The sequence below is a fragment of the Carcharodon carcharias genome, chromosome 15 (assembly GCF_017639515.1).
Source record: "Carcharodon carcharias isolate sCarCar2 chromosome 15, sCarCar2.pri, whole genome shotgun sequence".
NCBI lineage: Eukaryota > Metazoa > Chordata > Chondrichthyes > Lamniformes > Lamnidae > Carcharodon > Carcharodon carcharias.
The window spans coordinates 75006422-75015731 of record NC_054481.1 but is presented as its reverse complement, the minus strand read 5'-3'; the positions used below and the strand labels follow the sequence as shown (position 1 = coordinate 75015731).

The 9310-nt window shown below is 42.4% G+C and overlaps 1 protein-coding gene across 1 annotated transcript in view; it reads left to right on the top strand.

Moving 5' to 3' along the window:
- Window positions 1-728: 728 nt before the first annotated feature.
- LOC121287789 (hemoglobin subunit beta-like) overlaps window positions 729-9310 on the top strand; it is a 394963-nt gene continuing 386381 nt past the window's right edge. The window contains exon 1 of the mRNA XM_041205712.1: window positions 729-803. The gene's annotated coding sequence lies outside the window, so the exon portion shown is untranslated. The remainder of the gene's footprint in view (window positions 804-9310) is intronic.

The following is a 9310-nucleotide window of genomic DNA, read 5'->3' as shown; positions in this document are numbered from 1 at the left end:
GGAAATGTAAACAGCCTATTAAGACCATTAACAAAATAATTATTGTGATCGTTTACGCTGCCTGTCCAACCTTACGTTTGGTGAGCAGGTGAAAAGATCAAACGACCTTCGCTTTTCTTAGGAAGCCTCATTCACAAATGAAATGAGGTTTCCTGAAGCTTTTATTAAACAAATAAATACATTTTCATATAAATAAACGTATCCAATCTCATGGTCACATGACGGTATATGTTTAAATAAATTTATAAACCTTTTATTTCATAATTTCAGAAGCCCTTCAATCTCCCTGAGGCAGCTCTGCGCCTCAGGGATATTGAAGCGTCCTTTCATGTGCATGCGTGAAAGAGCGCATGCCCCAACTCTCCGTCCTCCCCCTGCCCACTATTGCTCGCGTCTTACGCTGGGTGGGCCTTAATTGGAAAGCCCACGTAAAATGGTGACATGGAGCTGATCGGGGGCGGCAATTGGCTCCGTAACCATCCTCGCCTGCTCCTACCAAGCCCGCTCCTCCAACTGAAAAATTCTGCCCAGATAACAAAACAATTTAAACTGAGATATTCTCTGGCTCCTGCTTTTGGAAATAAGCATATTTCTTATCGCTAGTTAGATACTATTGCAGAGCTGGTCAACAAGTAGAATGGCTCCCATCTCTCCGATCCATTAATGCTGCACATGCAGGAAGTAATGGTATCACAGTGGTATCTGTAATAGCTAGTGTCGTAATGTACATGCTGTGGCTGGTCTGATGGTAGTATTTTAAGCAGAATTCTGGACATCGCTATAGTTTGCCTTGGTGGGAGACGGTAAGAGGTTGTGACTGTTGTACCAAGCAGTAAGTAGAGGAACAGAGGGGTGGGAAACGGAATAGGCTGCTATTTTGATGAGAGATTTCTCCTCTTATTTCAGGAAACATGTAGCAAACATTAGGTCAGAACAAGGGAGATTCCTTGTGGTGAAAAAACAGTTATTGTTGAGTCATGTGAATGACTTCTGCAGCTGTCAAGCGGCCTTGTTTCCATTTAGTTCCCTCCAACTGAGTCAAATTGCAAAAATGAGAGTGGTGCAGTCCTACCAGTTGTTTTGACATGGCAGCTGATGTGTGCCAGGCAGACCAAATACACAAGGGAAACTTGGCCATGCTATCACAATGGTTTAGCAATTTGTATTTATTACAAGCAGATGTGTGCACTGAATTCAGAAGCAATAATCCACTAAGACCTTTAGAGATTTTTAAGAAAGAAACTAAAATATTTATTAACAAAACAAAAGATTTAAGGCCCATAAATAAGACTGCAATTACTTAATACTATAACAAATCCTAAATTCCTAATTAACCTGATTGCCAACTGTACACCCCTTTTAAGTCAACAGTCCAAAATGGATTTTAAATTTTTTAAAAAGCCAACAAGTTACTGCAGTACCTAATTGACAGTGGAATTCCAAAATCTTGTCTTCAACTATAGTTACTGGATAGAGCAGACTTATGCACAAATGGCTGGATGCTTCCTGAAGGCTGTTTCACATGCTCTCATTAGTTCTTTCATGGCCCTCAACATAGCTGTTCATTCTCCATTAAAAATGTTTTGCTTTCTTTAATATGTAAATTCCATTGTTCCATATGTCTTTGGAACTTTACCTTTCCCATAATGTAAAATATTTCATGTTGCCAATATTGTCAGTAACCTTGGGAAAATAAACACACTGCTTAGCCTTGCTAAACTGGCTAGTTGTAAACATCCTAACATCCCTTTGAAATCCAAACAGCCCCTTCACTTTTCAAAAAATGCAAATTCCCTTCATACCTTACATGTTAAGACTCCATCCATGTTGACTCATTTGCATTTCAAGTATATTTCTATACCGAGCCCCTTTGATAATTTCAAGCTTGCAGCCTACCTGACTCCAAATGTAAATAAATCACACAGACAGAACCATCTACTCTCACACCCATAAACCTACTTCACGATAAACCAGAATAATATTATGAAAATTCTTATACTTTTGTAACAGAATATCACAGTACCTTTATGTTGCAGAAGGAGGCCATTTAGCCCATCAAGACAGTGCAGGTGAAAGAGCATTCCACCTAGTCTCACTCCTCTGCATTATCCCTGTAGCCTTGTCCATTCTCTTTTTTCAGGTAGCAATCCAATTCCCTTTTGAATATCTCGATCTCACTCCCTCCACCATCCCCTCAGGAAGATTGTTCTAACCACCCTCTGGGTGAAAAAAAATTTCCTCACATCACATTTACTCCTTTTACCAATTAATTTGAATCTGTCCTTGATGTTCACTTGAGTAGGGATATTTTATCACTATCTGCCCTGTCCATACCTCTCAGGATCTTCAATACCTCCAACAAGTCACATCTCACCCTTCTTTTTTCCAAGGAAAAGAGTCCCGATCTCTCCAATCTATCATCATAGTTACAGTTCTTCATCCCAGGAATCACTCTTGTGAATCTCCTCTGTATTCACCCTGTGCCTTCACGTTCTTTCTCTCAAGTATGACGTCCAGAACTGGAGGCAGTACCGATAGATTGGCAAGTGGCATTGCCATGGAGAATTCACCACTGATGGTGACTGACTGTTAACTGCCAAGCATTGTTTGAAAGTGAAACCAGGCAGCTTGACCCTGATCGGTCAAGGCATTGCCCTGAGGAATGAATCAGCGAATGGCTGTCACTTATTTTGTTTAACTGAAACGGGCGCAATGTGTGTATATGCTTTTTCTGTCTGCAAAGAACAGGGCCCTGTGTATTAATATATGTAGCTTCCAGTACACACCAGTGTGCCACATTGTGAGCCTGACTGACAATCTTAAATTGGTTGTCAGCCTAATTCTTAGCACACTGAGGACTACTTAGCAAATGTCCAATCGTGGAATCCAGTCTAATGTTGCACACTGTGTTTTGAGTTTTGCAAGCACCCGCTGGTTGGGTATGGTCTGTACCCTGCCCATTGTGAACAGCAGCTAGGACATACTGTCTGATACAAACCACCAGTTTTTGGAACATGTGGCCCACATACCTTGCATCACACCGGCACTGGAATTCACAAACACATTATTCATTTGTGTGATAGGCAGGACATCTTTTTGGCTTGACAGCAGCATCCTGTTAGTGGCGAATACAACTTGTGTTGCTACTGCATAGTAGAAGCGTGAAACAGCTAGCTTCACATGTTGCTCAAATTATTGAGACACCTTGTCATTCCAGGGTAATCTGAGGTATACAGGGCACTTTTCAGGGCTGAAATTGATGACCTTAAGCCCATTCATGAGTTTGTATGATATGTAATGCAAAATGATCTGATCAGCGTAGCCATTGACATGCATGATGCCTTTGATGTGCTCTATATCAGTATCAATCTTGCATGGTGAGCAAATGGCTCGGGCTCTATTTAAGAGGTTACTGATAAGACCAATCTTTTAGCATGTGGAATTGTAAGAATCTCAACATGTATATTGACCAGTGAAGGTCGGTTTGCAGTAGACTGTGGTAGAGAACCCCCTGGCAGATTTCTCAACTAATCTACATCAAGGAAAGGGAGTTAATTTGACTGCTCCATTTCTAATGTGAATTTGAGCGCAGGATGGAGCCCAATAAGATATGTAAGGAAATTGTTACATGCAGCTACGGATTTAAATATAGAAAATGTATCATCCATATATCAGAAATATTCGAGGGATACGAGGTTAGGTGTCATTCTATCAAAGACACGTTTCTCGTGGAACCCAACAAAGATGCTTGTGAGAGCTAAGCACTCTCTTTTTTACAGTATAAATTGTTGTTTTCCCCTGATATTGGTAATCTTGTGAGTGTTCTGATGAGTGCAAGATGAAAAGATTAGACATGTCTCTTCTATCAGCAATATCCAAGCTCTGAATAACCAAACAACAATTAATTTTCTTTGAAGTCTAGCCGTACCAAGATAGTTGTTGAGGCAGCCCTTTTATCAATCCTGAGATGGAGTGAAGCCACCTCTGAACTTGACACCATTTCTGGCAGGAATTATATCTCCGCCACACTTGGGGAGGCAGCTGCACTAAGCCTGACTCAGCAGTGGGGAGGGGGGGTGGGTGGGTGAAAACATGATGGGGGGGCAAGATCATTTTTGGGGTGGATTGCAATACCAGGAAATGGCACCTCAAAGGAGGAAATATAGCTCCTTGTTTCTCCTTTTTAATGTTAGATCCCGCTCCTGTTCCTATAACTCTCAGATCTTTTTGGATCCTGCATTCTCCTTGTTATTGTGTTCTGTACTGAGGGCATTAAAAGAATAAGAATCGTAAACATAGGAAATTTCAACTACTACATGTGAACAAGGGGCAGAAGTAGGCCATTCAGTCATTCAAGCCTGCTCCACCATTTAATAAGATCATGGCTGATCTGAGAGTAACCTGAAATCTGCATCCCACCTACTCCTGATAACCTATCACCCCCTTGCTTACCAAGAATCTATCCACCTCTGCCTTAAAAATATTCAAAGACTCTGCTTCCACCATCTTTTCAGGAAGAGAGTTCCAAAGGCTCACGACTCTCTGAGTGAAAAAATGTCATCTCATCTCTGTTTTAAATGGGTAACAACTTATTTTTAAACAGTGACCACTAGATCTAGATTCTCCCACAAGAGGAAACATTCTCTCCACATCCACCCTATAAAGACACCTCAGGATCTTATATGTTTCTAAACTCCAGTGAATGCAGGCCTAGCCTGTCCAACCTTTTCTCATAAGACAACCCACTCGTTCCAGGTATTAGTCTGGTAAACCTTCTCTGAACTGTTTCCAACACATCTACATCCTTCTTTAAAAAAGGTGACCAATACTATACACAGTATTCCGAATGTGGTCTCACTAGTGCCCTGTCCAACTGAAGCGCCACCTCCCGATTTTTGTATTCAATTCCTCTTCCACTAAATGATAACATTCTATTAGCTTTCCTAATTATTTGCTGTACCTGCATGCTAACCTTTTGTGATTTATGCACTAGGACGCCCAGATCCATCTGCACCTCTGAACCCTGCAATCTCCCACCATTTAGATAGTATGCTTCTCTATTATTCTTCCTCCGAAAATGGACAATTTCACATTTTCCCACGTTATACTCCATTTGCCATATCTTTGCTCACTCACTTAACCTATCTATGTATTTCTGTAGCTTCCTTATGTCCTCTTCACAGCTTGCTTTCCTACTTAGTTTTGTGTCATCAGTAAATTTGAGAAACATCCCATCCATCCCTTCATCCAAGTCATTTGTATAAATTTTAAACAGTTGAGGCCCCAGGACTGTTCCCTGTGGCCCACCAGTCATTACATCTTGCTAACCTGCTGAAAAAGACCCATTTATGCCAACTCTCTGCTTCCCGTTAGCCAGCAAATACTTGCCAATGTGTTACCCGCTACACCATGAGCTTTTATTTTCCACAATAACCTACGATGTGGCAATTCATCAAATGCCTCCTAGAAATCCAAGTACAGTTCATCCATTAGCTTCCCTTTATCCACAGCACGGTACCTCCTCCAAGATTTCCAATAAGTTGGCTAAACCCGATTTCCCTTTAACAAAACCATGTCGACTCTGCCTGATGAGCTTGAGCTTATCCAAGTGCCCTATTATAACCTTTTTAATAAAAGCTTCTAACATTTTCCCTTCAGCAGATGTTAGGTTAACTGGCCCGTAGTTTCCTGCTTTCTGTCTCGCTCACGTTTTTTATAATGTAGTCACTTTTGCTTTCTTTCAATCCAGTGGGATCTTCCCCGGATCTAGGGAGTTTTGGAAACTTAAAACCAACGCATCAAATATCTCACTGGACATTTCTTTTAAGACTCTAGGATGAAGTCCATCAGGAACCGGACACTTGTCCACCCGCAGCTCCAACAATTTACTCAGTAACACTTCTCTGGTGACTGTGATTTTCCTGACTTCCTTCCCCAATTCCTGTTCCTGGTTGAGAGCTGCTTCTGGGATGTTACTTGTATCCTCTATATTAATTGGACAGAAGAGCTGGATAATAGGGATAAGGGGATGGAGTTCCTACACTGCTCCTACAGAATTCAGAATTCCTTTCAAACCTAATACGTGGAAAGCCCAACATTGGAAAATTCTCTATTGGATCGAATAATGAGGAATGAACTGGAGCATATAAGAAAAGTAAAAGTAGGGAAATATCAGGCAATAGTGGCCATAATATAATAGGATAATAGAGAAGGGTATCAGTTTAGCAAAACAAAGTTAACAGATTTGTGAAAGCTGATTTTGAGGGGTTGTTATTTATTTATTCTTTTAGAGGATGTGGGCATCACTGGCTAGGCCAACAATTGATGCCCATCCCAAATTGCCCTTGAGAAGGTGGTGGGTGAGTTGCCTTCTTGTATTGCTGCAGTCCATATGGCGTAGGTACACCCACAGTGCTATTGGGAAGGGAGTTCCAGGATTTTGACCCAGCAACAGTGAAGGAATGGAAAGGTTCCAAGTCAGGATGTTGAGTGACTTGGGAGGGGAACTTGCAGCTGGTGGTGTTCCCATGCATCTGCTGGCCTTGTCTTCTAGGTGATGTAGTTCATGAGTTTAGAAGGTGCTGTTGAAGGAACCTTTGGAAATTGTTGCACTGTGTCTTGTAGATAGTCCACACTGCTGCCACTACATGTCAGTGGTCAAGAAAGTGTATGTTTAAGGTGGTTGATAGGGTGCAAATCAAGCCGGCTGCTTTGTCCTGGGTGGTGTCGAGTTTCTTGGGTGCTGCTGGAGCTGCACTCTTCCAGGCAAGTGGAGGTGTATTCCATCACACACCTGACTATGAATTACGGCCTGAGTTTTGATCAAGTCAGGATGACTTGGGAGCCCTTTAAAAGTGGTGGGCAGATCCCGATTCCCACCCCATTTTCGGGCTGTCTGATTTTCAGGAGTGCCTTTAAAGGGTATGGGCTGGTTCCTGTCAAAAGCCTGCACCTGGCACTCCCGACCTGGCCGGCTCCATTACAGAAATAGGCATGTCCTACTCCTCCGTAATTTTTATGGATTAATGCCAGGTTTTTAAAGAGACATGGTTCATGGCCCTTTAGGAGTGGGGGTCACCTTCGAGGTTTAGTACCACAAAATTAAATTCTGTACACTTCTCAAAATTCTCTTTTGATTATAAATAGCCATTTAATTGTCATTATGCCATAAAGTAGACACAATTCTGATGACATGTTGTGTTGATGTACCAGAGGTTTGAGAATCTTGGGCCTCATCAAAATAAATGTAAGAAAATAAAAACCAAGAGTGATACAAAACAGGGCATTGACTCATTATCACCCATTTTATTACTCTTGCAAAGTCTGGGAATGAAATCCCTATTAGTCAGTAGGTAATTGCTTACAGAAAGGTTTTACAAATCTCCATCCTTTGTTCACCCCAGATAGTTTGTAAATTTACACTGTACTACACAATTTGTTATAAAGCTTCTGGGTGAAGGGGAAACAATCCAGTTCTTGAGTTAAGGCTGCACTGAACTTCTGTACCATGTATCATTCTTCACTGAAAAATTCAGATCAACAATTAAATGTACATTTTTCCTAAGCTGCTGGTACATGTTTGATTGACAAATCATGGGGACAGGGTCATCAGCGTAAAATGGGCAGATGCCATTTGTGGTGTGTTGTAGGTTGGTGCTAGGAATGTCAGAATGGTAAGGTTGGATTAGCTACAGAGTTGAATTGTTTTGTAAAAGTACTAATTTCTTTATAGCCACTTTCCTCACATCAGTTGATTGCTCTGTGATTATTTATCCTTAGAGATTCAGCATTGGGCCTCCAATTTCACTATTGCTACAGTCACTCTGCCAACTGCATGCAAACATAATGAAACCGCATTTATACAGCACCATTCATGATATTCTAAATCACTTTGCAGCCAATTCAGTACTTTTGAGTTGTAGTAGTCACTGGTCTAATGTAGGCAATATTATTAAGTGGCAGAGTAGGCTCGAGTGGCCAAATAGCCTGCTCCTGCTCTTAATATGTAAGTTCATATGTCATTTAGATGGATGAGATGAGCTGCACTAGATGGCATTTCTGATCCATAATTATCTTCCAAACAGAGGCTGCAGTTCTGTTAATTTTGTTGGAAATGGAAGTTTACCAAGTGGGCTTTGTGGGGTGAGGTTGCCAGGACAGGAGTGTATAATAGGCTCATAGTGAATCAATAATCTGTTTTCCACTGCACAGGATTCTCGATTCCCATTGACACAAATCTTGTCCTTTTATATACTGACCTGTTACCCTACTCTATCTTGGTACTTATGATGAATTTTTTCAGGTATGAAATATGGGGTGGAATTTTCCATGCCTGTATGTGTCAAGCATGTTCAGTGGAGTGAGTGGAGAATATAGCGAGAAGGCCGAAAATAGGATTCATGACGTTGTGAAACCAGTTTGCAAGCGTCTGCTCTGTCCGTCAATGGCGGGCTGTGTTTTCCGCAGTTCAATGTTGGGAAGCTCATTGTACTATATCTGCACGTCATTCCCACCTGAATCATCCCCCACGCAGGATCATCCAAACACACTGACCCGTTTCACAACGGCATATATAAGGTGTGCACTTGGCGGGCTGTACTTTGAGGGGATCCAAGAGCAGAGTGTACAGTAAGGTCGTGCAACAGGGTCATCTGTTGGAATTCAAGGTTGAGGAGGCTTGGAGTGGACAAGGGCTGCCCTGCATTCAAGGTGAGTTGTGGGGGACCCTGCCGTTGAGTCGAGTAGTGGGGGCATGGGCAAGGGCTGCACTGCGATTGATGGTAGTGCACAAGCACGTGTGAGGTGGTGAGGAGGGATGCATTAGGGAAACCTTGTATAAAGTTTGTACAAGAACCATTCCTCCCCAGCTGGGACAGGTCAGGCGCAGGCACATTAACATGCTTGGAGTCAGGCCTCTACCTACCTGCCCACACAAGCAACGCAGAGGCAAGAAAGTGCCACCGAATGCTCCTGAACTTTTCACCAACACCCAGCACCCCCTCCGCCCAACCTCCCCCCCCCACTCCCCCCACCCCAGACTGCAAACTATTGATCATTTTAGTTGACAGCAGAATAGTCGGATGACTGGGCACATTGTACAATTTCCTTGCTAAAGCTGGCCATGGAGCAGTCACTGGTGGAGGTGCTCACAGCTCCTTACAATGTCATCATCCTGGTTTCAACCAGTCTCTCCCGTGGTTCAAGCTATCAGTGCACCCTTTCAGTGTGGGTTAGGAGAATATCTGAGCCTGAGCTGAGAGCACAGCATGCAGTCCAGTGGGCAAAGCTGCTGCCAATTGGTCAGGTGGAG